Source organism: Ambystoma mexicanum, chromosome 2q, assembly GCF_040938575.1.
Source record: "Ambystoma mexicanum isolate Mex_15411 chromosome 2q, UKY_AmexF1_1, whole genome shotgun sequence".
Classification (NCBI taxonomy): Eukaryota; Metazoa; Chordata; class Amphibia; order Caudata; family Ambystomatidae; genus Ambystoma; species Ambystoma mexicanum.
In genome coordinates, this window is record NC_090924.1 from 1204918977 (window position 1) to 1204946237 (window position 27261).

A 27261-nucleotide genomic window follows, 5' to 3' on the forward strand; every position below is an offset into this window, starting at 1 on the left:
TTTGTGATGGAGTGCCAGGCACTTACGGAGCTCAGATCCCAATATATGGGAGATCACCGGTCGAAGATAGGATCCCTGTCAGTGGAGGAAGATTGGGACTGGTTGCTAATGGGTCAAAAGAAAGGTTATGTCCTGGGAATGCTCAAATTTGTGAACTCAATTATTGGCCCAAACACCGAACTTACTTAGGTGTTTGGCAGTAAACTGGAGTTTACAGAAGTGTGAATTATTAATATCTGGTCAGTAGGGTGGACTTATTGAGGGGGACAGGATACTGTTAAAGTTTTTTTTTTTAACGTTTTTTTGCTTGTCATATTGAGGGAAGGTCCTGCAGTTTAAATGGGTAAATGTGTTGTATTTGGGTGGGATTCTTTCTTTTAAAACTTTTAAATGTTTCTTTTGTTACTTTGTTTTACCAGTTTGAAGCCAATAAAACTTTATATAAATATATATATTTATTATATCAATTCAGGTAGAACTAACAGGAGTTTTCTGGACTTTGTTCGTGTGAAAGAAGTAGATGCTGTTCAATGATTCTACACCATATCTATACATTGTGTGGGAAGTTAGTAACAGTGTGTTATTTTGCATTTTAGACATAGTCCGAAATGCATCAGCTTTTGGATTTTGAACTTGTGAATTCTGTGAAGAAGGCACATGAAATGCCAATAAAAGACTATAAACAAAGCAATTAAATTTGGCAATATTTCTTTATATTGTATTAATAATCACATGTTTTAAATAAATCAAGAATGCAGTAGTGATTGCTACAAAGGGAGTAACCAAGTCTGATGAATTAGATTCACCAATCTGCTTGGATAGAATAAATCTTGAACAGCAGACATCTTGAATGGCTGCATGTCCATAGAATGGGCAGCGCTGCAGGCACCAAGCGAAGCCGGGTAACCAATGCCCATGGCAGCCAGGCAGGGGAGAGGGGCGAGCAACAGCCCAACAAATGGGGTGGTGCTCAACCCCTCTCCCCCTCCACAACTACAAGGCGACACGCAGTCGCCGGCCCGGGAAGAGAAGAAAGACAACACCTTGCCCTTCCTTCCAAAAGAAGTGCTAAGCACTCTGACTTGGCGGGTAAGAAACTAGCAGGTCTCCAACAAAGGATAGCACCCCGGGGTGCTGAGGCCGTCGGCGCCAGCCGGCCTGGTGGGCTGGCAGCACAGCTCCCCACACACGCACAACAAGGACCAGGGCCAGCCCCTGGGTCCATATAAGGAGCTACATTTCAGCAGCAAAACCACAATCAGTTTGGGACCCTGCATGGTGACCCAAACCAACGACTTCACTGCGCATGCAGAGTCTTACTATTTTATTTTGAACATAGGTCTGTTCAACTACAGCCCTCTGACTGGAGTTTTAACTTACTCCGTCATTAAAGGCTGCAGTAGGATTTTCAGGGAAGAACGGAGCATTGTCAGCACTCCCATCGATCCCGTTGCAGGTCCAGGAAGAAGCAGAAGGTGTGAGATGCCGGGCTGCATCGCCCATCAATCTGACACATCTCAGCGTGGCACAGAAGGCACGGCTGGGGGCGATGGACCGAAGGAAACTCCACTAACCTGGGGGAGCCGCAACACCGAAGAAACGTGAAAAGCCAACCCATGTGAGGAGCCGGGCTGCATCATCATAAAATGACACGTCCCAGCACGTTACAGAAGGTACTGCAGGGGGGGATGGACTAAAGGAAACTCCACTAACCTGGAGGAGCCACAGCACCGAAGAAACGGGAGAAGCCAACCCGGCAGTATGAGCGGTACAGGATCCAGCCACTGAACTGCCAAGGAACGGATGCAGAGTTTTTGGGACTACAAGGCGTACAAAGCAAGTCCAGAACATTGTGGCAACTTGCAGAAGCCCCGGCCAGGGTTACCATGCAACTTACTTACAGAGATGAAAGAACGTTGGAAGCAGGACAACAAGGAGCGTTTTGAAAAACATTGCAAAAGCGCATTACGAGCATGGTTCAAGGCAGTAATGAAAACGTCACATGTTACATAAAAACACTGCGAAAGTGCAATCCTGAGGTGGATCATTTAGGGCCCATGGAGCAAGCATTTTTCACTCGATTATAAAGTTTTACATGGTTTATGGATCCAGCAGATTAAGCTGGAAACAAACGAAGGAGGACCACGGAGCTCAACGGAGCAAGGTGCATTGTAGCAGTTTGCAGAAAGCCTCGACAAGGTTACCAGGCAACGAGCTTTCTGAAACGAAAAGCACGTACAAACATTTTGGAATCAGGACGACACAGAGGGTTTTCTGATCACATTGGAAAAACAAAGCCTGAAAGCATAAAAGAAGCTGCAAAAGGGTGCACATAACTCACAGGCAGGACTAGGTTGCTCAAGCATAAAAGCAAGCTGCAAAACAAGTTTAAACTGAAGCAAGCTGCAACTCCAAATTACTCAGTACCCTGAACACAGGGCACACGGAAGTACTAATAACAAGATAACTGCGCAGCCACAGTATCCTGAACACGGGGAACACCACATTTGTAAACCATGCCACTCAAGAAAATACCACAAAAAGCAAAATCACAACTACTACAGCTAGCAGAGGAAGCAGCTGAACTTCGCGGTTGGCAATGGGTCAGGGAAAATCTCTATGGAAAGGCAGAAGAGGAAGATGTTGACACAATAGAGGAGGAGGACACACCCCAACCAGCAAAGAAATCCAAGACGCAGGAGGATGGTGGAAAAAAAGGTAAAAAAGCAGAAACATTGTCTCTATTATTTGGTATCTTTACAGAAAAATATTTAACAAAACAGATTGAAAATATGGAAACAATTGAGCAAATGATGAGGGAAATCAGGGAAAATCAGCAGCCATCCAAAGAGCCAGCAGTAGCTATTGAAAGCAATGTCCACCAAGAGCCCATAGTGGCCATTGAGAATGGAGCTCTCCCAATACCAGAGCCATCAGGGATTTTAGAAACAGGACTGGGAGCAGTAGGGCCACTTAAGGCATGGACTGCACCCATTACAACAACAGGGCCAACGGTGTTGGGCAAAGAAGGGCTGGAAGACCCCACAGCAGCCATCCCATCAACAGGGGGAACAATGATTACCAGTCCACAGTTAGAGGACAGATTAAAAGCATTAGAAACAGAAATACTAAATAGATGCAAAAAATGACTTGCTTGGAGCATCGACCAAACAATAAAAGACGCAATATGGGCCAAGGAGTACATAGAAGTGTTTTCACTTATTAAAGCACAGCAAAAAGGGTGGGATGCTTTCAGAGATCCCCCAAAAAAAATCAAAGAAAAAGCAGTAGCTAGAAATGTGCACATGTAGCACAAAAGAACCCAGGAAACGGGATCAAAATGCTAGCTTACATAGACAAAATTGCATTTGAAGGGAATGGTTGGATAGCTTACAATGTAAGGTTCAGGAGAAACATGGCAGAATGAACAACCATTGAATGGGAAGAAGTCCAAAATGACCTATAGCTGATGAATGGGATACCACCATCTGAGGATGAGATAGCCAAGGCATCCAATAAAACAAATAGGAACACCAAAGGGGGCAACAGGGCATCAGAAAATGATAAAAACAGGAAAGGGGAGCAGCCCTTTCGAAAAAAACAGCCATGGGGGGCTAGGTCAAATACCCGCAGCCAAGCTAAAGCTCAAACCTCCAACAAAAGTATACCCACCTTTTGGAATTATGGGGAAAATCAATGCGCATGGGGAAAAGAGTGCAGGTATAAATACAATTGCTCAAACTGCGGGGGTGACCACCTCAGCAGCAACTGCACCCGGCTACCAATTAAAATCCAAAGAAAGCAGACCAGTAGTAAGGGGCAAGAAATAAAATCAGAAACCAGATAGGACTCCCATTAATATTGAAGGTTTCAGAGATGCATTAGCTGCCTACCGAGACAGTAACATCAGCACAGCGATAGAAGAAGGTTTCAAGAAGGGGTTCCGAATTCCATTCTAAGGACATGGATCACAACAAATCACAAAAAAACTTGATTTCAGCCAGGGACAACCCAGGAATAATGAGAGAAAAAATAAGTAAAGAACTAGAACTGGGGAGAATAGGGGAACCATGGGATAAAATGTCATTTAAAAACTTTATAATATCCCCTTTAGGTTAAGTGCCAAAAAAGGGACCAGGCAAAATGAGGCTGATACACCATTTATCATACCGCAAGGGACAGTCACTTAATGACGGCATCCCGGAAACAGAATCTGCTGTGAATTATATATATTTCAAAGAAGCCTTGAGAATAATACATAACTGTGGCAGGAAGGCTCTGACAGCAAAGCTGGACATAGAGTCAGTTTACAGACTGCTACCAGTCCCCCCAAACTCGCAACAATGGTTCAGTTTCTCTTTTGACAACAAATTCTATGTAGACAGGTGCCTGCCTATGGGCTGCACAGTATCATGTGCACTATTTGAACAGTTCAGTTCATTCTTCCAGTGGGCTTTCCAAAAACAAATGCCAGGGACTCAGGTGGTGCATTACTTAGATGATGTCATGCTAGTAGGCCCAGCCAGCACAGCGGAGTACAAGATGTTAAGTGACTCCAATCAAGCATCCCCACTAAGTCAGTGTCTTGTCGGGATTGCTCAAGGGAAGCCCTTATTTATATATTTTTATAGCAAGTTATACAATGGATGATAAATCCTTGTATAACACCCCTCTCTATGAATCCCCCTGATCTCACTGAGCCAAGAAGTAGGTTTATTTTGCAATTTAAAAGATTTATTGTAAAAATTAAACATTATATATATATCACACTTTTATCATAAATTAATATTTGATAGCACCCTTATGAATATAATGTTGATCAACAATATATAATCTGACACTAGCACACTTCTTTACAATCAATGAGGAGTTAGTATAGGAAGGATAAGGTAGCAGAAAATACCTTTATGGTTTCAAGGAAAAGCAATGAGGGAAAAATGCAGCACAGAAATAAACTAAATATGATTTCAATAAAAGATAATATGATAACTTTTTCTTTGACAATTCCCTCCCCCCCATGCAAAATAAGGAGATGGAAGAGGAGCACACAATTCTCAGGAATACAAAATGCAATACAAATTTCCAGTTCCCCCCAGCGAGCTTAGAGGAAAACAGGTATGATTTTAAAGCAGACAAGATCCTTTTAAATGTGGTGGCAATGAAGTGAAAAATATGCTGAAAATGCTTTTAATTCCCTCTAGACGTTCAGGGTGAGTGAGATATACTTTAAATCAGTTAAGGTCAGCCCTACCAATGTTTCAGGGATGGCTATCAGGTTGAAAACGGGATTCAGTAATGGAAGCAAAAGACAGATATTTTTACACGTGGTTGAAATTAAGCAAACTGTCAATTTGCAGCACTTTTCTCCGAGTATGTCGATCGCGATTACGGAGGAAATATAAGGAGTCGGTTTTAGGCTTGTTGGAAATCTTAGAATCTTAGCTTCAAGATGAAAGTTAAATCACGTTCCTAGCACACGCGGTTCAAAAGATATGGACGATTTAATGGAGGTAGATTCAAAAAATAAAAGTAAAGCTCAGAATGACAGATAGTTTTACAAAGGTAGCCGGCGCCCCCCTCTCTCGCAAGAACAGACATGATAACCTGTTCAGTGGTTATTAACCACTTGAGAGTTCGCAGCCACTGCTTTTACTCACTGTGCCTTTCACAGATGGGTAATATCCATTTGCATATCAGTCTTTGTCCTGCCCAGGGGCAGTCCAGCACCGAAATACAATGGCAATTCCAATCTGAACGAGAGTACCACCAGCAACCCCATACACGTCTTTCACCCTTGTTGGGGATCATCAGTGAGGTGAAGCTGATGCCTCTCTAAGCACAGTGAGAGGGAGACCACGTCTGGTTGCCCCCAGGAGACCTAGGGTTACCAATCCCAGGTTCCTTAAAAAATAGTTTTACAAAGGTAGCGGGCGCCCCTCTCTCGCAAGAACAGACATGATAACCTGTTCAGTGGTTATTAACCACTTGAGAGTTCGCAGCCACTGCTTTTACTCACTGTGCCTTTCACAGATGGGTAATATCCATTTGCATATCAGTCTTTGTCCTGCCCAGGGGCAGTCCAGCACCGAAATACAATGGCAATTCCAATCTGAACGAGAGTACCACCAGCAACCCCATACACGTGTTTCACCCTTTTTGGGGATCATCAGTGAGGTGAAGCTGATGCCTCTCTAAGCACAGTGAGAGGGAGTCCACGTCTGGTTGCCCCCAGGAGACCTAGGGTTACCAATCCCAGGTTCCTTAAAAAATAGTTTTACAAAGGTAGCGGGCGCCCCTCTCTCGCAAGAACAGACATGATAACCTGTTCAGTGGTTATTAACCACTTGAGAGTTTGCAGCCACTGCTTTTACTCACTGTGCCTTTCACAGATGGGTAATATCCATTTGCATATCAGTCTTTGTCCTGCCCGGGGGCAGTCCAGCACCGAAATACAATGGCAATTCCAATCTGAACGAGAGTACCACCAGCAACCCCATACACGTCTTTCACCCTTGTTGGGGATCATCAGTGAGGTGAAGCTGATGCCTCTCTAAGCACAGTGAGAGGGAGACCACGTCTGGTTGCCCCCAGGAGACCTAGGGTTACCAATCCCAGGTTCCTTAAAAAATAGTTTTACAAAGGTAGCGGGCGCCCCTCTCTCGCAAGAACAGACATGATAACCTGTTCAGTGGTTATTAACCACTTGAGAGTTCGCAGCCACTGCTTTTACTCACTGTGCCTTTCACAGATGGGTAATATCCATTTGCATATCAGTCTTTGTCCTGCCCAGGGGCAGTCCAGCACGAAATACAATGGCAATTCCAATCTGAACGAGAGTACCACCAGCAACCCCATACACATGTTTCACCCTTTTTGGGGATCATCAGTGAGGTGAAGCTGATGCCTCTCTAAGCACAGTGAGAGGGAGACCACGTCTGGTTGCCCCCAGGAGACCTAGGGTTACCAATCCCAGGTTCCTTAAAAAATAGTTTTACAAAGGTAGCGGGCGCCCCTCTCTCGCAAGAACAGACATGATAACCTGTTCAGTGGTTATTAACCACTTGAGAGTTCGCAGCCACTGCTTTTACTCACTGTGCCTTTCACAGATGGGTAATATCCATTTGCATATCAGTCTTTGTCCTGCCCAGGGGCAGTCCAGCACCGAAATACAATGGCAATTCCAATCTGAACGAATATTGAATATAAATCTGAATATTTTTTAAGGAACCTGGGATTGGTAACCCTAGGTCTCCTGGGGGCAACCAGACGTGGTCTCCCTCTCACTGTGCTTAGAGAGGCATCAGCTTCACCTCACTGATGATCCCCAACAAGGGTGAAACACGTGTATGGGGTTGCTGGTGGTACTCTCGTTCAGATTGGAATTGCCATTGTATTTCGGTGCTGGAATGCCCCTGGGCAGGACAAAGACTGATATGCAAATGGATATTTCCCATCTGTGAAAGGCACAGTGAATAAAAGCAGTGGCTGCGAACTCTCAAGTGGTTAATAACCACTGAACAGGTTATCATGTCTGTTCTTGCGAGAGAGGGGCGCCCGCTACCTTTGTAAAACTATTTTTTAAGGAACCTGGGATTGGTAACCCTAGGTCTCCTGGGGGCAACCAGACGTGGTCTCCCTCTCACTGTGCTTAGAGAGGCATCAGCTTCACCTCACTGATGATCCCCAACAAGGGTGAAACACGTGTATGGGGTTGCTGGTGGTACTCTCGTTCAGATTGGAATTGCCATTGTATTTCGGTGCTGGACTGCCCCTGGGCAGGACAAAGACTGATATGCAAATGGATATTTCCCATCTGTGAAAGGCACAGTGAGTAAAAGCAGTGGCTGCGAACTCTCAAGTGGTTAATAACCACTGAACAGGTTATCATGTCTGTTCTTGCGAGAGAGGGGCGCCCGCTACCTTTGTAAAACTATTTTTTAAGGAACCTGGGATTGGTAACCCTAGGTCTCCTGGGGGCAACCAGACGTGGTCTCCCTCTCACTGTGCTTAGAGAGGCATCAGCTTAACCTCACTGATGATCCCCAACAAGGGTGAAACACGTGTATGGGGTTGCTGGTGGTACTCTCGTTCAGATTGGAATTGCCATTGTATTTCGGTGCTGGACTGCCCCTGGGCAGGACAAAGACTGATATGCAAATGGATATTTCCCATCTGTGAAAGGCACAGTGAGTAAAAGCAGTGGCTGCGAACTCTCAAGTGGTTAATAAACACTGAACAGGTTATCATGTCTGTTCTTGCGAGAGAGGGGCGCCCGCTACCTTTGTAAAACTATTTTTTAAGGAACCTGGGATTGGTAACCCTAGGTCTCCTGGGGGCAACCAGACGTGGTCTCCCTCTCACTGTGCTTAGAGAGGCATCAGCTTCACCTCACTGATGATCCCCAACAAGGGTGAAACACGTGTATGGGGTTGCTGGTGGTACTCTCGTTCAGATTGGAATTGCCATTGTATTTCGGTGCTGGACTGCCCCTGGGCAGGACAAAGACTGATATGCAAATGGATATTTCCCATCTGTGAAAGGCACAGTGAGTAAAAGCAGTGGCTGCGAACTCTCAAGTGGTTAATAAACACTGAACAGGTTATCATGTCTGTTCTTGCGAGAGAGGGGCGCCCGCTACCTTTGTAAAACTATCAGAATGACAGATGACAGTTTTGCAGAATGGACAGACGATTTCTTATGATGCAGTTCTAAATAGGTTAAAATAGTTTGAATTAGATTATTTTAAACTAAGAGATTGGTTTTGCACAGTTCTGGCTGAGTACTCACACTATGAATTTGAAATAGGCCGTCAGGGTCAGGTCAGCAGGTTTGAACTGGACTCCAGGCGGTTTCTGGTACTGGTTCTCGGGTTCTGGATCTCTGGTTCTGGTCTGGTCTGTGGTTCTGCTGTCGGCACTTCACAGCAGTCTGGTCTGTGGTTCTGCTGGTCTGGATCAAGTGGATTCTGGATACCGCACTGCTTTCTGGGTCTGCTACCGGTTCGGGCAAAAGGTCTTGGCAAAGAATCCAACAGCTCGACCGGCTGTAGAATAGTTTGGTTGGACTGCTGGATTCTGAAGGCCTGCTGAGAAGAGTTCCCAGCTTGTGGGTTAGGCCTTTGCTTTAAGTTCTGGTCTATCTGGAGTCTAAGTTCTGGATGTTCCTTCTAGATGTTGTGTGGTCCGGCAAAATGCTCCGCAAGAAAATAGAAAATGAGTGTCTTGCCTGTCCAAGCAGTCTCTTTTTATGTGTTCTGCAAGTGGTTGTGTGCGTGGGCATAACTAAGCCTGCCCCTCACAACTTATCATTGGCCAAGTCCTCCTCTCTCCCTTGATTGGGGGAAGGAATAGAATGTCATCAGGCATTCATTTTATGGCATACAGAAAGAACACTGCCCTTTGCATTTACTTAGAAAATGAATTTTTCATAACTAACAGGTTTCCAAGATACACACGTCGTTGAAATTACATACATATTTCACAGATTAATTTAAGATACACTCTCGCCCAATCTGATCACCCTCAGAGCCTGGGTTCACAAATTGCAACATTTTGTGCTTTTTAGTGACTTTCGCCATATTGGTTTTTCCTCAAAATTTACACAGACCTGCACCCCCCCTTCCCTGAGCATATTACTGGAAATTACTATGTCTCTATCCTAAACACAGTGTCTGCAATATTAATAAATAGCGGGGTTCGGTCCCAGAACACCGCACAAAGTGGAGTTTGATCTCAGATCGTGAGGGCATTTTCCATATTGAGGACCCCCAAATTGTACATTTCTGTGAGCTTAATACAAGCTTTTATAAGCAATTTAACTTAAACATATATTTGCTGCAATATGAATCCACAATACAGTCTGGTCCGCCCCCAGAAGCTTGGTGAGTCACAGATCACAGGCCTCTCCTTCTTGGCAGGGCAGCTGTTGCCAGCTAAACCTATGCTGCATTTCTATTCAATTGAAAGGGTCTATTGTGTTGGGTCCTTCAAGCTGCAGGGGAAACTCCTCCGTCTCAATCAACAGGGCCATGTGATATCCTGGGCTGTTGTGTGTGTCTCTGAGGTGTTAATGGTTCTCAGGAAAAGCAAGTCTTTTGAACTAACTTTTAATTACATAAGACCCCCTTCTGTTCACTGCACAGTTCTGCAAGACAGCTCTCCTGTCAGGATTTATAGAGCGCCAGCGCCAGTCAGTGTCCAATGCCGGTACTGCACCTATTTTTGACAGCTGTCTTGAATTAATACATTTCAAAAAGAAAGGATTTTACTTGATAGTATATGATCCTTGCTTGACATGGCATTGATGTGGATCTGCAGTAGAGTAAAGTAAAACACTCAACCATAGTTGGATTTTTGTTTGGTGGTTTCGGGCCCATGATTTTAGCAATTTTTGACATTAATAAAACGGATTTTGAACAGAACCATCTTTCTTTGCACTGGTGGGTGGCAGGTCAGGGGACCATTTTGGTGTGAGCAAAACTGCGCGGTTCTCCTGGATTCTGGCGCAAATGTGGGCTTTTCCGCCATCTTGGATTTCCTAAACCCACAGCACCAAATTTTGCAGCATAATAATTTGAACGTGTGTCAAGACACCCAACAAGCCCCCCCGCCCGACTGCGCTTTGATTTCGAGTCGATGGGGAGTCGGGTGCAAAGGATGTGTTTATCCACGCGCTGGGATGTCCGCATCAGGGTGGATCGACCGGTTCTCCTCGCCAGTCCTGATGGGAGTATTGGGCAGTACCCCGGGCCCCTCGGATCTTTGCTCCCGGACCCCAGGTCGTCTTCCGTGGTCAGTCTCCAGGTTTTCTTTCTCCTAGGATGACAAAGAAAAGCGGCAATACCTATTCGTAGATATTTCTCCCCCACTATTGATATAGTGGGGCGGCATATACATTTTATAAATCAATAGACATTTACATTCTTATTTTTTTTTTTAAAACAAGATATGATCAGAAGACATTTTCATTCAGGAATCATGATATTTTAGAGACTATGGGCCTCATTACACGGATGGCGGTGAACCATGACGCTATTAGCGCCATGGTTCATGCTGGTAAAATACTGGCACCGCCTTGGTGGAAAGGGGAATTACCGCCCTATTCCAAGGTTGGTGGGGCGGTAATACCCCCTTCCATCATTGCCCTTCCCCATTCCCATTTTGGCCCCATAGGGCGCTATGTGAATGGGGAAGGCGCTAATTACGGTACCGCAAATTGCAGTACCGTAATTAGCTCCCTGGTCCCTTTGCGGGTTGGTTTTTAACGCCTGCAAAAAGCAGGCGTTAAATTCCCCAACCCGCAAAGGGACCTCATAGTAAGGCGGTAAGGATTTACCGGTACCGGTAAAATACCGATACCGGTAAACCCTTACCACCACCCTTGTAATGAGGCCTTATATGTGGGATATTTTAGGGTTGGAACTGAATTACTCTGGAGCTGCCCCCTCTGGTATTGCAGAGGACTCCTCCAGTTGCTGCAGAGTGTGCCTGGGATGGCAACACTTTAACTGATTTATATGAACCCACTTGTCTTCCCCTTCTGCCAAACTACCTTTGGGGATGCGGATCTTGCAGGCAACTGGGGAGATATTGTCTATAATTTCAAAAGGTCCCTTCCATGTAGGCAAACATTTTCGCTGTTTGGCCTGGTTTCTTTGGAAATTGTAAAGATAAATACGGTCTCCTACATTGTACTCTTTCATGGTGGTTTTCAAATCGTAATGGGTCTTCATGCTATCAGCTGATCTTTCTAGATTCCGCTGAGCACAGGAAAAACCATGTTGAAGGTGTTTCCTTAAATTCTCCACATACTCATGAGTTGTGGAGGCATTTATCAATGTCTGCTCTTGGGTCCTGTAGAGCAAATGCTGGGGAAGCACCACCTTGCATCTAGTCATTAGCTCAACCGGTGACATTTTAGTTGCAGATGAAGGGGTAGATCTGATGACCATTACGACCAGAGGTAATCGGATATCTCAACTTGGCCCAGAATCTGCCACAAACTTTTTTAAGATGCTCACAATGGTTCTGTTGTATCTCTCTACTGCACCAGAAGAGGCTGGCTGGTAAGCAATATGTAGCGTCCTTTTAACCCCCAGTATCTCCCACATCTTAGTCATTACTTCACTGGTAAAATGGTTACCTCTGTCTGACTCAATCCTTTGGGGTAGACCAAAACGCGAAAATATGTGGTTGATCATCAGGGCAGCTGCTGTTTCTGCCTTGCAGTTTGGGGCAGGGAGACATTCCCCCCGCTTGGTAAACAAGCATGTGACCATCAACATGTACTTGTTTCCCCTTGAGGAGCGAATCATGGGGCCTATGAAGTCGATTTGAAAATCTGACCATGGCAGTGTCATCCCCTCTTTTGGAGAGGCGCCCGGTGTCTTAGGGATGTTGGCTGAAATTGTGCACATACAAGACACCCCTTCAAGTATTGGTCGAGGTCCTGCCCCATGTGTGGCCAGTATGCAACCTCTCTTAAGATCTCAAGTGTTGTATGAAACCCCTTATGACCGGCGGTGGCAGAATCATGGGCGTGACTTAACATCAGGCTTCGGAAGGAGGTAGGAACCACCCACTGATCATGGCCAGCTTGGGATTTCCTTACCAACAAACCGTCTTGGATTCGGAACATTTTTGGACATTTCATCAACACTCTAAGGTCCTCTTTCCCAATGTAGTCGGTATCCGTCAGGGGAAAGTTTTCAATTATTGGATCCCCCTTCTGAGCCGTAATCAAATCAGCAACTGGGGTCTCCTTACTCCATTGTGCAGTTGAAAGATCATTGTGAGCATTTGTCTGGGACCTAGTGATAGCAGTGACCTGGATTTCCCCCAACAGGGACTCAATCTCTATTTGATCCCCTTGGATGGCCCCGGTTTTGGCCAGCTGATCAGCTAAGTCATTTCCAGTTTTATCTGGTCCCTCTACTTTGGAATGACCCTTGATCTTCTTCCAGTAGATGGTCATCCCATTCGAGGTGACCAGATCATCAATGTTTTGAATTAACTTCCCATGTTTCAAGGGTTTGTTATTAGCACATAACATGCCTCTGGTTTTCCAATTAACCAGCTGCTCCACGAACCCGTTCCGTACATAATCTGAATCTGTGATTATGACCAGTTCGTGGAGTTGATGTTGGACAGCAGTGAGGATGGCTTGATAAACAGCCATCAATTCTGCCACCTGACTACTTTGGGGACCAATTTTGTACCCAGAGGAGGGTTCTGGAAACTCCTTCACCCATGCATTCCCTACGCCGGCCACCAGTTCTTTCTCCCCATTGTTGTCAACATGGTAAGAGCATCCATCCACATAGACTGTGGGCATTCCCTTACACTTGTCTTCTTCAAATACTTTGTGTGGGGAATTAAGGTATGCCTCCATGTTGTCCTTGATTATCAGACTATCGTCCCTGGCACAACCATGCAAGTCAGCCAGACCTTGCACGAGGGGACTCTTCTTGTTTTGGCCATATCTGACCTCCACAGGAAAGCCTTGCATTGACAGAATCCAGGAAGTAATTCGGAAATTACTCACATTTCCGGCACGGATTTTGTCACTTTGGATATATTGCAGAGCAGTCTCCACTATGATGCGTTCCCCCTGGATAAACGGGCGGTAATTCTTCAATGCCCACACCGTTGCCAGGAGTGCCTTCTCACAATCGTTGACTTTTTCCTCCACAGAGGATAAAGATTTGCTCGCATAGGAGATTACTTTTTGTATAATACTGCCGTCAAGCACGTATTAGAGAAGTCTGTCTCCAGGAAAAACTCCTTGTTTCTGACAGGGTAAGCTAGGCAGGGCGCTTGTGAGAGGCTTCTTTTGAGCTGTCTTACTGCCTCGGATTGTTCTGGACCCCATTCCCACTTGACCCCCCCTTCAAGAGATGAATCAGGGGTCTTTTGATCTCTGCGTAGCCCTCAATGAACTTTCTGCTGTAATTGGTCAGTCCAAGGAGGCTCCCTAGTTCCCGCAGAGTTGTGGGGTCTTTCTGTTTCTGAAGTGCTTCCACTTTCTTTTCTTGGGAACAGAGACCCTGAGGAGTAATCTCATGCCCCAAGAAATTAACACGGGTTCTACACCACTGTGCTTTCTGAAAGGAAAGTTTTGGTCCAGCGGCCCTCCACTGTGTCAGAACATAACGGATCTCCACAGATGAACTTTTGATGAGGACATCATCTGCATAAGCCAAGTTACCCCTTGCACCCAGGTCGGGCATGGCCTTGTGTAGGAAAATGTTGAACTCATTGCCGGAGTTGAGATATCCGAAAGGGAGTCCGGGTCCATGTGTACTGCTGGCCCCCAAAGGTAAAAGCCAGTTTGTATTGGTCCTCCCTACTGACAGGCACGGTCCAGTATCCATTGGTCAGGTCTATTGCAGTGAATACCTGTGACCCGTGAATCTGGGCCAGCCCTTGGTCAATGTTGGGCAGAGGCCATCGGGAAGTATGGACCCATTTGTTGAGCTCCGTAAGGTCGGCGCAGAGTCTCCACTGGCCGTTTGGCTTCAATATTCCCAGCACCGGATTATTGAAGGTGCTGTGGACTCGACGGATTATTCCCCGGGACTCAAGGTTCTTAATTATTTCAGTAAGGGACTCCATGGATGCGAGAGGCAAGCAATATTGCTTCACAAACACTGGAGTCATGCCAGGAGTCATGCCAGGATCCGTGGGAATTGTTGTTGTGTGGATGTTGGTGCGACCACAGTCATATGAGTCTACCGCAAAGAGATCTTGGAAATCCAAGAAAACTTGTTTCAACTTTTTCTTCTGTTCCAGAGTCACACAGGCATCAGCTAGGTTGACTCTCTCTTCCACCATCTGGAAAGACTTCTGGTTTCGCTATCTCAGCGGCCACCTCCAGCTGGGTGGAGAAGTCCCTGGTCAGAGTGCTGATTTGGACTGGTGGCTTCAGGTCGAAAGGCAGCCCTCATGGACCTGGAAAATCACCTCATCCCTTCTGAAGTCACAAGTCACATCTTCCTTGCCATAAGGGCAGGAAGTCTACACCAGGAAGTTCCCCCCATGCCGGGTAAAGATCCTGTCTGGTGTTGTATTGTCATCACTGTCACTGTCAAAACAGTCCTTGGGGATTGGTCCTAACAGTTCATTTCCTAGATCAATGGAAAAATGTTGGTCATCAACCGCCATTCCAATAATGGTGCCTGCGGCTAGAGTAATACTCTTTAAGTCGCTGTTTTCCACCTCTATTGGAATGGTGTCATGTTCTATATTGACTAACGGTGTTGGGTTTACCCCCAACCCTTGCTGTTGGAGAGAAGCATGTAGATAAATATAAGCATCAGGGTTTTTCAATTTTTGTCCTCTTAACTTTCACACCCAGGGAGAATTGTCGGGTGCTTTCTGGGATGGTGACTTCCTCTTTAATCTGAATTTCAACTGTATTAGGTAGCAATTGAGCTGACCTAAATGCTTTTTCTGTATCATCAAAGCCCATGGGATTATCCGCTAATCGGGACCAAGCTTTGAAGTTTATTAGGTCCAAACTAATGGCAAAGTGATTGAGAATGTCACTGCCTAAGTAAAAGGCGGCTGCGACGTCTCGCACGACCCAACAATTATGGACTATGCTCTTGTTGCCAATGGAGATTTTGAGCATACACCTGCTTGGCAGGAGATGTTTGGAATTAGATGCTTCCAGGTCATTTCCCATTTGTCTATCAGTTTGAATGAGGGAATGGCTGGATCTTTTGGGAGTTGGCGGAACATGGCTTCGCTGATGAAGCTCTTACCGTTGTTCACACACACTCGGGCGAGAACAGAGTCCTTCCCATCATTTAACTGAACAGGGATGAACAACTGTTCTCCAATTTGATGAACATCAGCCAGGCTCTGAGCTGATTTCACATCTTTCTGGACTATCCGAGTGGGAATGTCTAATTGTGGATTAGTAAAGAATTTCAGAGTGTTTCCTTACAGTGTGGAATATCACCTTAAACTGGAAGGAAGGTTGATTTTCAGAAATAGACAGGACCCCCCATCACCAGTCTGTTGTCCTACTGCTATTACTGTCACGTCTGGAATTTTGTTGTTCTGGAAGTGAAATTCTACTTGGTCAGATTTTTGTTCAACCATGTGGCACGTGCCGTTTAAACTAACATGGTTGACACTCTGCTTTAATTTTATTGGTCAGCTAGTCTGGGTCCAGAGGACCTTGTTTACGCAATCTATTAGGGGTGACAAGCTTCTCAGGAGGTCATTCCCTAGTAAACAAGGGGTGCTCTCTGGAGTCACTACTATGACCGGGTGTTTCACTTTGTGTCGCCCAATTTTAATGTCCAAATCCGCATTCCTCTCAACGGGAATTTCCTTCCCATCAAAGTTCTGAAGTTCAGGAAGCGAGGTGAGAGGAATTTGGTAATTCTCCCCCTTCCTAAATTTAGCTCACCAAAGGCCCTTTTGGACAGAAGGGTAGCTTGGGAGCCAGTGTCCACCAGTGCCAAAATTGTACTCTGCCCCTGTACTTGTACCGGGACATAGTATCTTCCCTCCTTCTCCTCAAGGGGGCACAGATAATGCACATTTTTGGACAACTGGTGGGCTAATTTTCTGGTTTTGGACATTGAGAGAGAAGAGATCTGGGCAAAATTCTGTGGAGAGTCTTGGGAATCTGAAAGAAAAAGTTGGCAACTGGATATGGTTTTGGGTTCCCCTGGTTCCGAACCAGGTTCCCCTGGTTCGGTTCTGGGCCCCCCCTCCTTTGTAAGAGATTTTGTTTCCGTTCCTGGGTTTCCAGGGGCTGTTTACAAGTGGGGAAGGAAGCTTCCTCCAAGGCTTTACAGCCCCCTTCCCCTTGTGCCTCCTCCCTGGGAACCGGTGGGTTGTCGGGGTGCTGCCCCCGTCATTGTTCTGGAGCACCAGGCCCAGAGTTTGGTGCATTCTGTGGTGGCATGCTTATCTGAGGGTTCTGTTGAGCCCTTAGTATGTGACCCAGATCCCGTGTCATATTTTGGACCTGGCGCTCTAACTGTGAAACCCGCTCAGGCTGATCCTATTTTCTCCCCTGGGCTGATCCCGGGAAGGGTAGCTATCCCTTCTCTGGTAGTACCCGGGGTTGGGAAGATTTGGGTACCCCTCCAGCCTTGGCCTCCCCTCTCCCGGATTCGGTTGTCTGGGCTCAGGGAATTGGGGAAAGAAGGATGGATGATTTTGGGGCTGGAGGTTGGGTGGATACCTGGGGAACAAGTTCTGCCCAGGATTTGGTGAATTTCTGCCCTCCTGGGGGAAGTGTGGAGGGAAGTTCCCTGGGTTTGGCGCTTGGTTGGATCCCCCACCCCCTTGGGCTGGAGGAGTCCACACATAACCCAGGATTGGACTGTTTCCCTTATAGCGGGGACTTACATAGTCAGGGGAGCGAGGGACCCCATTTGTGGGACTACCTCCTTGACTCCCTGTCTGTGACTGGCCCGAGGGCCTTCTGGGCTTAGAATTATTCGGTGCAGGCAGGTTTTTAGGCCCTCCATCTCCATATCTAAAACGTGGGCAACTTTTACCTCTGCCACCTTGGCAGCAGCAGGGGTGCTGTTGGTTTTGGGGTTTTGGGGCTGATTCTTATTTTCCACTGGTTTCTGCACCTCATAGATGCGGGTGGCTTTCTCAATGACCCAGTCTAAAGATATTTTCTCGTGCAAGTCTCTCACGAGCTGGGTCATTATATATTTGGGTAAGGCATGGAAAAACGTATTAACAAATTCTTTACTGTCCGTGCATACCCTTTTTGTAGTCTGCGCAAAAGCACGCTTTAACTCCTGCACAAATTCTTGTAGGGCCTGATCCTCCCCACATTGCAAATTGTAGGCAGCCTTGCGAGCCTCTTGGGAATTTCTGTGAACAAAAAATGTTTCAAGATGGCCGCCCTGTAGGTGGACCATCTTGAATGATTTCGGTCCTCCAGCCCCGCAAAGAAACTGGAGTATTCTGGGGAGAATGTCCATTTGGCATACTGAATGCAGCTACTGCTGTCCTTCAAATGGAAAGTCTCCATCATTTGCTCATAAAGCTCCAAGTGTTCCCAAACAGAATACTTGGCTTTCTTGTGGTAAGGCGTGATGACACTCCTTATTGCCTTGATCTGCTTTAAGGGGTCCTTAAGCAAGGCCCTTTTTGCCTTATTGGCCTTTTTGGTTCGGGTAACCATGGTCCATTCATCCTCTGACTCAGAAGCACTGCTCCCAGAGGTGCCCGTCTAATCTTCCAGGTTTTCCCAGATTCTGCAAGCCTGTGAATGGCTGGCAGAATGTGGGGACCTGGTCTCCTGTGTCCTGTGACGTTCAGAGGAGTCTTCAGATTACTCCTTGCTGCCAGGATTTGATGGGTATCCCCCCCCACTGACCTAAGTAAGCAGAGGTTTTTAGGATGCCCTTAGTGGGCCTACTTTCCTGGGGTTCCCCACTAAATTGCACTGTGCTTGGGTGCCCATACCCGGATGCCCACCCATCTATTCCTGGGAGGTACTGGCCTCTGAACCCCATACTTTTGGCTGGATAATAATCTGCCATCCCTGTGGCCCTGTGCTCATGTGCTGCAGGGGACATGGGGGTGGCAGAGTCCAAGGACTGGGAGAGATGAAGGCCTCTGGTACTAGGGCTCCTGAGGTTATGCTCAGGTGTTTCCCTTTCCCAGCAAACTTCATCTCTGTCAGCCCCTGCTCCCTGTTGCAATGCAAGAGCCTGCACTTTCAGTTCCTCAGTTAAGGCCTTACTACACTCTATCAGTCCCTCCTGCATGGCTACCTGTTGCTGGAGCCTATCATTGTGCTGACAGAGAGCTTCATTTTCTCTCTGCACTTCCTGGTTGGTCCTGGAATACTGGGCCAGTCTTTGCTGCAGGAGGGTTACCTCCTGAGTCCCATCCCTACTGGCCTGTTCCTTTCTTGCCAGAGCATCTTCCACCCTCCTGGTGTGCTTTAACAAGTTCTGATGTTCTTTTTGGAGGTCACCCAGTCCATGGAGGGCCAAGTGATTTTCTTCAATTTTTTCGTTTAATTGGCAGACTTCCTGGCCTAAGGTGTCCCTTTCCTGACTAAGAGCCTGCATCTGTGCCGCCAGGTCGTCCCACTGCCTTTGAAAGGCACCAGCTTTCTGGCGTTCTTGATCAAACTCTTCCTGGTTATCCAGGTCTTTCAAAATCAGTTTATTGCTCTCTGTCTTCTCCCTATCTAGGTGGCTTTCAGGGTGACTACCTGCTCTGCGCATGCCCTATTGAAGTCCAGTTGTTGCTCCAGATTTTTCTGGGTCTGCAGTAAGGCGTCCAAACCTTCTTGGTACTCTTTCTGCAAGGCCAGAAATCTGTTATCCTGGTCAGACTTTTCCTGTTGCAGGATATCCATATCCTCCTTTATTTTAATAATATACTGCCTACTATCATTTTCTGACTCCTGGCTCCTCTGCAGCCTCTGCTCAGAAGAGACCAGTTCAGATTGGGCCTTCTCTAATGTCATCAGTTGCCTATTTGCCAGATCTTGGCCTTGAGCACATTCGTCCTGTATGGCTCCCATATATAAATATAAATATGCCACTACCCTGGCAATCTTGTTGTGCTCATCCTTGGCCTTAGGGGCCATATATAGTTCACTCATAACTATAAGGGACCCTGATCTCTCCATATCTCTGACCCTGTTTTAGTGATCTGGGGTGCGATTGCCTACAACCAGACCGCCTGGTCCTCATGAGCCCACTCACCTCTCACAAATAGCTTATGTAAGAGGTGTTCTCTGGCAATTTTGATATCTACCAAGGCCGTCATTCTGGAAATTGATTTCCTTCCTGACTTACAGAAGTTTGTATTTTATTTTGCAAAACAGACCATTTCCTTAGAGCGTTCCTTCGAGGGGTGTTTTACAGTGTAACATGGCGTGGTGAGCCAACAGAATTTATATATCCTGTCAGTTAGCACACCGTATTAATCTGCACAAATGATAGATCTAATCCAGAATCCCCGGCTCGAGCCCCCAATCTGTTAAGTGACTCCAATCAAGCACCCCCACTAAGTCAGTGCCTTGTCTGGGATTGCTCAAGGGAAGCCCTTATTTATATATTTTTATAGCAAGTTATACCATGGATGATAAACCCTTGTATAACACCCCTCTCTATAAATCCCCCTGATCTCACTGAGCCAAGAAGTAGGTTTGTTTTGCAATTTAAAAGATTTATTGGAAAAATAAAACAATATATATATATATATATATATATATATATATATATATATATATATATATCACACTTTTATAATAAATTAATATTTGATAGCACCCTTATGAATATAATGTTGATCAACAATAGATAATCTCACACTAGCACACTTCTTTACAATCAATGAGGAGTTAGTATAGGAAGGATAAGGTAGCAGAAAATACTTTTATGGTTTCAAGGAAAAGCAATGAGGGAAAAATGCAGCACAGAAATAAACTTGATATGATTTCAACAAAAGATAATATGATCACTTTTTCTTTGACAATTCCCTCCCCCCCTATGCAAGATAAAGAGATGGAAGGCGAGCACACAATTCTCAGGAACACAAAATGCAATACAATTTTCCAGTTCCCCCAGCGAGCTTAGAGGAAAACAGGTATGATTTTAAAGCAGGCAAGATCCTTTTAAATGTGATGGCAATGAAGTGAAAAATATGCTGAAAATGCTTTTAATTCCCTCTAGAGGTTCAGGGTGAGTGAGAGATACTTTAAATCAGTTCAGGTCAGCCCTACCAATGATTCAGGGATGGTTACCAGGTTGAAAACGGGATTCAGTAATGGAAGCAAAAGACAGATATTTTTACACGTGGTTGAAATGAAGCAAACTGTCAATTCGCTGCACTTTTTTCAGAGTGCGTCAATCACGATTACGGAGGAAATATAAGCAGTCACTTTTAGGCTTGTTGGAAAGCTTAGAATGTTAGCTTCAACATGAAAGTTAAACCACATTCCTAACACACGCGGTTCAAAAGATACGGACAAATTAACGGAGGTAGATTCAAAAAATAAAAGTAAAGCTCCGAATGACAGGTGACAGTTTTGCAGAATGGACACACGATTTCTTATGATGCAGTTCAAAATAGGCAAAAAAAATTTGAATTAGATTATTTTAAACTAAGAGATTGGTATTGCACAGTTCTGGCTGAGTACTCACACTATGAATTTGAAATAGGCCATCAGGGTCTGGTCAGCAGGTTTGGACTGGACTCCGGGCGGTTTCTAGTACTGGTTCTCAGGTTCTGTATCTCTGGTTCTGGTCTGGTCTGTGGTTCTGCGGTCGGCACTTCACAGCGGTCTGGTCTGTGGTTCTGCTGGTCTGGATCAAGTGGATTCTGGATACCGCACTGCTTTCTGGGTCTGCTACCGGTTGTGGCAAAAGTTCTTGGAAAAGAATCCAACAACTCGCCCGGCTGTAGAATAGTGTGGTTGGATTGCTGGATTCTGAAGGCCTGCTGGGAAGAGTTCTCAGCCTGTGTGTTAGGCCTTTGCTTTAAGTTCTGTAGTCTATCTGGAGTCTAAGTTCTGGATGTTCCTTTTAGATGTTGTGTGGTCCGGCAAAATGCTCCGCAAGAAAATGGAAAATGAGTTTCTTGCCTGTCCAAGCAGTCTCTTTTTATGTGTTCTGCAAGTGGGTGTGTGCGTGGGCATAACTAAGCCTGCCCCTCACAACTTATCATTGGCCAAGTCCTCCTCTCCCCCTTGATTGGGGGAAGGAATGGAGTGTCATCAGGCATTAATTTTATGGCATACAGAAAGAACACTCCCCTTTGCATTTACTTAGAAAATGATTTTTTCTTAACTAACAGGTTTCCCAGATACACATGTCATTGAAATTACATACACATTTCACAGATTAATTTAAGATACACTCTCGCCCAACTCTGATCCCCCTCAGAGCCTGGGTTCACAAATGGCAACATTTTGTGCTTTTTAGTGACTTTCGCCATATTGGTTTTTCCTCAAAATTTACACAGACCTGCACCCCTTCCCTCAGCATATTACTGGAAATTACAATGTCTCTATCCTAAACACAGTGTCTGCAATATTAATAAATAGCGGGGTTTGGTCCCAGAACACCGCATAAAGTGGAGTTTGGTCTCAGATCGTGAGGGAATTTTGCATATTGAGGACCCCCAAATTGTACATTTCTGTGAGCTTAATACACGATTTTATAAGCAATTTAACTTAAACATTTATTTGCTGCAATATGAATCCACAATCCAGTCTGGCCCACCCCCAGAAGCTTGGTGAGTCAGAGATCACAGGCCTCTCCTTCTTGGCAGGGCAGCTGTTGCCAGCTACACCCTAATCTGCATTTCTATTCAATTGAAAGGGTCTATTGTGTTGGTTCCTGCAAGCTGCAGGGGAAACTCCTCTCTCTCAATCAACAGGGCCATGTGATATCCTGGGCTGTTGTGTGTGTCTCTGAGGTGTTAATGGTTCTCAGGAACAGCAAGTCTTTTGAACTTTTAATTACATAAGACCCCCTTCTGTTCACTGCACAGTTCTGCAAGACAGCTCTCCTGTCAGGATTTATAGAGCGCCAGCGCCGGTCAGTGTCCAATGCCGGTACTGCACCTATTTTTGACAGCTGTCTTGAATTAATACATTTCAAAAAGAAAGGATTTTACTTGATAGTATATGATCCTTGCTTGACATGGCATTGATGTGGATCTGCAGTAGAGTAAAGTAAAACACTCAACCATAGTTGGATTTTTGTTTGGTGGTTTCGGGCCCATGATTTTAGCAATTTTTGACATTAATAAAACGGATTTTGAACAGAACCATCTTTCTTTGCACTGGTGGGTGGCAGGTCAGGGGACCATTTTGGTGTGCGCAAAACTGTGCGGTTCTCCTGGATTCTGGCGCAAATGTGGGCTTTTCCGCCATCTTGGATTTCCTAAACCCACAGCACCAAATGTTGCAGCATAATAATTTGAACGTGGGTCAAGACACCCAACAAAGAGAGCACTATCAGAAACGATAAAAAAGCAGCACAGTGCGGCATGCCGCTGGCAGCCACTAAAACGACCAACCCAACAACCAACGTAATTTTTCTAGGAATTGAAATAGATACTGTTGCAGGGATTTGCAAAATGCCAAGAAAAAAAGTAGAAGAGCTATTAGACAAAATTCAAAAGATGGTTGGAAGGGAAAAAAGCTCAGTCAGGAACATTCAATCACTGGCTGGTAGTTTGAATGTTGCAGCCAGGTTAATACCACAAGGGAAGGTCTTCGCTAGAAGTTTGGAACTCTGAACAAAAACATACAACAAGCCCCACCTACATGGGAAGAGTTACTCACAGACTTCACCGGGGCCACACTTTGGCGCATGCCATTAAATTTAGGGGATCAAAGGGTTCTTTTTACTGATGCAGCAGGGAGCAAGGGTTTTGGGGCCATGCTAGAAGCAGACTGGGTGGCTGGAGAATGGCCTAAAGCATGGCATCCAGCAGGATGGACCAAAAACATTACCCTTTTTGAGATCATACCGATCTGGTTAGCGTTATGCATGTGGGGCAGGCGCTTTGCAAACACTGAACTCACTGCATGGTCTGACAACATAGCAATGGTGGGGATTATCAACAATAGAACAACAAATGCTATTTGGTACTGAAAGTCCTAAGAGCCATCACAAAAATCACGCTATATGAGAACATCGTTGTCAGAGCAAAACACATTGCAGGAGCGGATAATAACATTGTAGATGCTTTATCTCGCTTTCAGTGGGAAAGATTTTGAGAAATGGTATCTCACACCCGAAAAGAAATGTCACAGATCCCAAAAGACTGCTGGGAGATTCTGGAAGAATAGAAAAATTTGATCAACGCCAACGCCAAATGGCCCGGGTCCGGATGTGCAACCTCATTCAAGTACCTCAAACACGGGTGCATGCAGTGATATTCTGCCTACAGAAAATTCAGACCCTGAAACGGGTTTCCTCGTAGATATGGCCAAAAAAGCTTTGGCGAGCAACACTACATCACATTGCAGTAAGTGTCTACAAACGGTACAAAATGTGTCAGGGTAAAATCATGTAGAGTTGTGGACAACTAAGGACATCAATCCATTTTTCAGATGGGCTTACAACCAGGGTTTCAAGAGTGATTGGACAAAAAGACACCTCACCGCAGTATCCTATTTTCCAAAACTGCAAGGTGAATCAGACCCCAAGCGTAGTTCATTAATACATATTCCCTAAAAGGCTAGGGCAAATTAGAAGGGCCACAAATCGACAAGCAACACCCTGTGGATTTTCAAAAAACTGATTAGAATAACAGGGTTATTAGACAGCATATGGTCACACCCCTACGAAACACTGTTGTTCAAAACGGCTTTTCACTCGCATATTGTGGGGCATTTCGGGTAAGCAAGCTCATAGCATCCAGCACCAAAGCCAATGGCCTGGGGATGATGGATACAAGGATGAGAGCAGAAAGCATCACCTTTGATGTACAAAAATCTAAAATAGGTGGAAAAGGAGAAATAGACCTTTATTGTATTGACGATGTGAACAACTGGCCTGTTTGCATAACCAATCTTTACTGCTCACAGCGCCCCCGGGTAGAGGGAAGATTTCTAATACACAGGGATACCTCTGCCCAGAGCCACTACCAGTTTCAGGGGATTCTGTTGAAAGCCATAGGTAAAGCGGGTTGGGATCCAAATGAATTTGGCACACATTACTTCAGAATTGGTGCAGCAACCTCGGCATGGCAGTGAGGTTTGGGGACACAGCAGGTGAAAACCATAGGGGGTTCGAAATCAGATTGTTTTAAGAAATACATAAAACCTGAACTAATATAGAATTTCTCCCCACCCCCTGGCTGCAAACAAATCAGGACACACCCTTAAAATCAGCCTGGATAGTGGGGCACTCCTTTGTATTAAGAACTGGGCAATGGGCTGAAGAGAAAAGGAAGGGCCAATGTTTAAGAACACAATGGGCGTCATTACGAGGTTGGAGGTATCCATGGCGCTATTAGCGCCATGGCTGCCTCCAAACTCCTCCTGACTCTGATTCCAAGGTTGGCAGGACCGGTAATTCCCCATTCACCAGGGCCATTCCCCATTCCCTTTTGAGCCCCCATAGGGCTCAATGGGAATGGGGAAGGTGCTAATAACGGTACCGCAAATTGTGGTACCGTTATTAGCTCCAGTGTCCCTTTGCAGGTCCCATGCTTAACGCCTGGATAAACGAGGCGTTAAGGGAGGACCCGCAAAGAGAACTCATAGTAGTGCGGTAAGGGATTACCGACACCGGTGTCCTTACCGGTGCCGGTAATCCCTTACCGCCCACCTCGTAATGAGGCCCAATTTCTTCATGGTGGGGTTACAGAGGCCTCTGTTGGTCAGAAATCCATGACAAACTGGCTGATTTAGTGGCCTACAGGGACCTCCCTGAATTCCTAGTCATTCACCTGGGGGTTATTGAGATAAGGAGAAAATTGTACGGAGAGATATGCACCTCTTTGGTGGGCATCGCCCACAACTGGAGGGACACATTTTCTACTCTTCTACTCCAGACATTTTCTACTCCTCAATTTTACCGGGGAAAACCTGGCTGGAAGCAAACTGTTAGAAATCCGTGGACACGGCTAGAAGAAAACTAAACAGGGGTGTATAAAAGTGTTGCACAGTCAGGTGACTCAGTTTCATAAGGCACAGCGCCTTAACACTGGGCAACCCAGACCTGTTTTACAAGAACGGAACTCATCTATCAGGACTAGGCATGGAGCATTTCACAGACAGATAACAGATGCCCTAGCTAACAGAGGTTGTCACTAACTAACTTTTGGGGGAACCTGGACAGCCGGTAACCTTCCCAGGTGTGGTGGCACGGGCGAGAGGTGGGAACCTCAGGACCTGGTGCCCAAAAGTATGGAATATTATGGTTATGTAATTATGATTATGTTTGTTATGACCATATCTGTACAAATAAAAATTCAACTGCCTTTTTATTTTCCAACACCAAAGTAATATGTTGTGCGCTACTTGGAGCGGGGTAGAAATCCCAGGACACCCAAGGTAGGCCTATCTATGTTTATCCTGCCTGCATATGGGTCCACTGGTTATGGGCAATGCTGCAGGCACCAAGCGAGGCCTGGTAACCCGTGCCCCATGGTAGCCAGGCAGGGGAGAGGGGCGAGCAACAGCCCAACAAATGGGGTGGTGCTCCCCCATCTCCTCCTCCTCAACTACAAGGCAACATGCAGTTGCCGGCCTTGGAAGAGAAGAAGGAAGGGTTGGTTTTAAAAAACACCCTGCCCTTCCTTCCAAAAGAGGTGCTAAGCACCCAGACTTGGTGCATAGGAAACAGGCCGGGCTCCAACAAAGGATAGCACCCCATGGTGCTGAGGCCATCTGCGCCAGCCAGAATGGGTGGCTGGCAGCAAAGCCCCCGACACAGGCACAACAAGGACCCAGATCCAGTCCCTGGGTCCAATATAAGAGTTGACTGCACATGCAGACTCTCAATTTTTCTTTTCCCTAGAACCCCCCCACCCTAGAAAAAAGGAGAGAAGAAGGAGAAAGAAGACAGGACACCGTACGGTGACCCCACTGTAGTGGGACAAGGAAGGTGGCACGGGCCAGAGGGGATAACCTCAGGACCCAGTGCCTAAAGGTACAGCATATTATGGTTATGTAATTATGATTATGTTTGTTATGACCATATCTATACAAATAAAATGTCCACTGCCTTTCTATTTGCAACACCAAAGCAATGTGTCGTGTGCTACTTGGGGCAGGGGAGAAAGCCCAGGGCACCCAAGGTAGGCCTATGTACGTTTATCCTGCCTGTATATGGGTACACTGGTTACTAATTAGAACTATCTGTGCCATGTAGGAAAATACTTGAAAACTGGGTGCATACCCTTCTGGCCTTGATGTTTATGCATGGCAACCGTTTGCCATACACTAGTGGATGCCATGACGTGATTTGTTAGTGGTACAATTTGTTCAATCTTGAACAGCTTATAAATCACTAGATAATCTGCTTGTAGAATGGCTGGATTCCCAACTAGAGCACTAGGAAACCGCAGTTACAGTCAAACACCTACATGATGCAAAGGACTGAAAAATGTGACTTCAGACGGAAGATTCATTTCTGCTCTAAGCACCCATCTCCTGGACGAATGTCAATCAGGGTTTCGGCCCATTCATGGAACAGAGACCGCCTTATTGGCAGTCCACGATGATCTATTAGAAGCTGCAGATAGGGGAGGATCCACAATATTGTTGATGCTGGATCTATCTGCA

At 45.7% G+C, this 27261-nt stretch overlaps 1 protein-coding gene across 1 annotated transcript in view; it reads right to left on the reverse strand.

Annotated features, from left to right (window-relative positions):
* AGMO (alkylglycerol monooxygenase) overlaps positions 1-27261 on the reverse strand; it is a 1424437-nt gene that overhangs the window by 502873 nt on the left and 894303 nt on the right. The gene's annotated exons all lie outside the window — the stretch shown is intronic.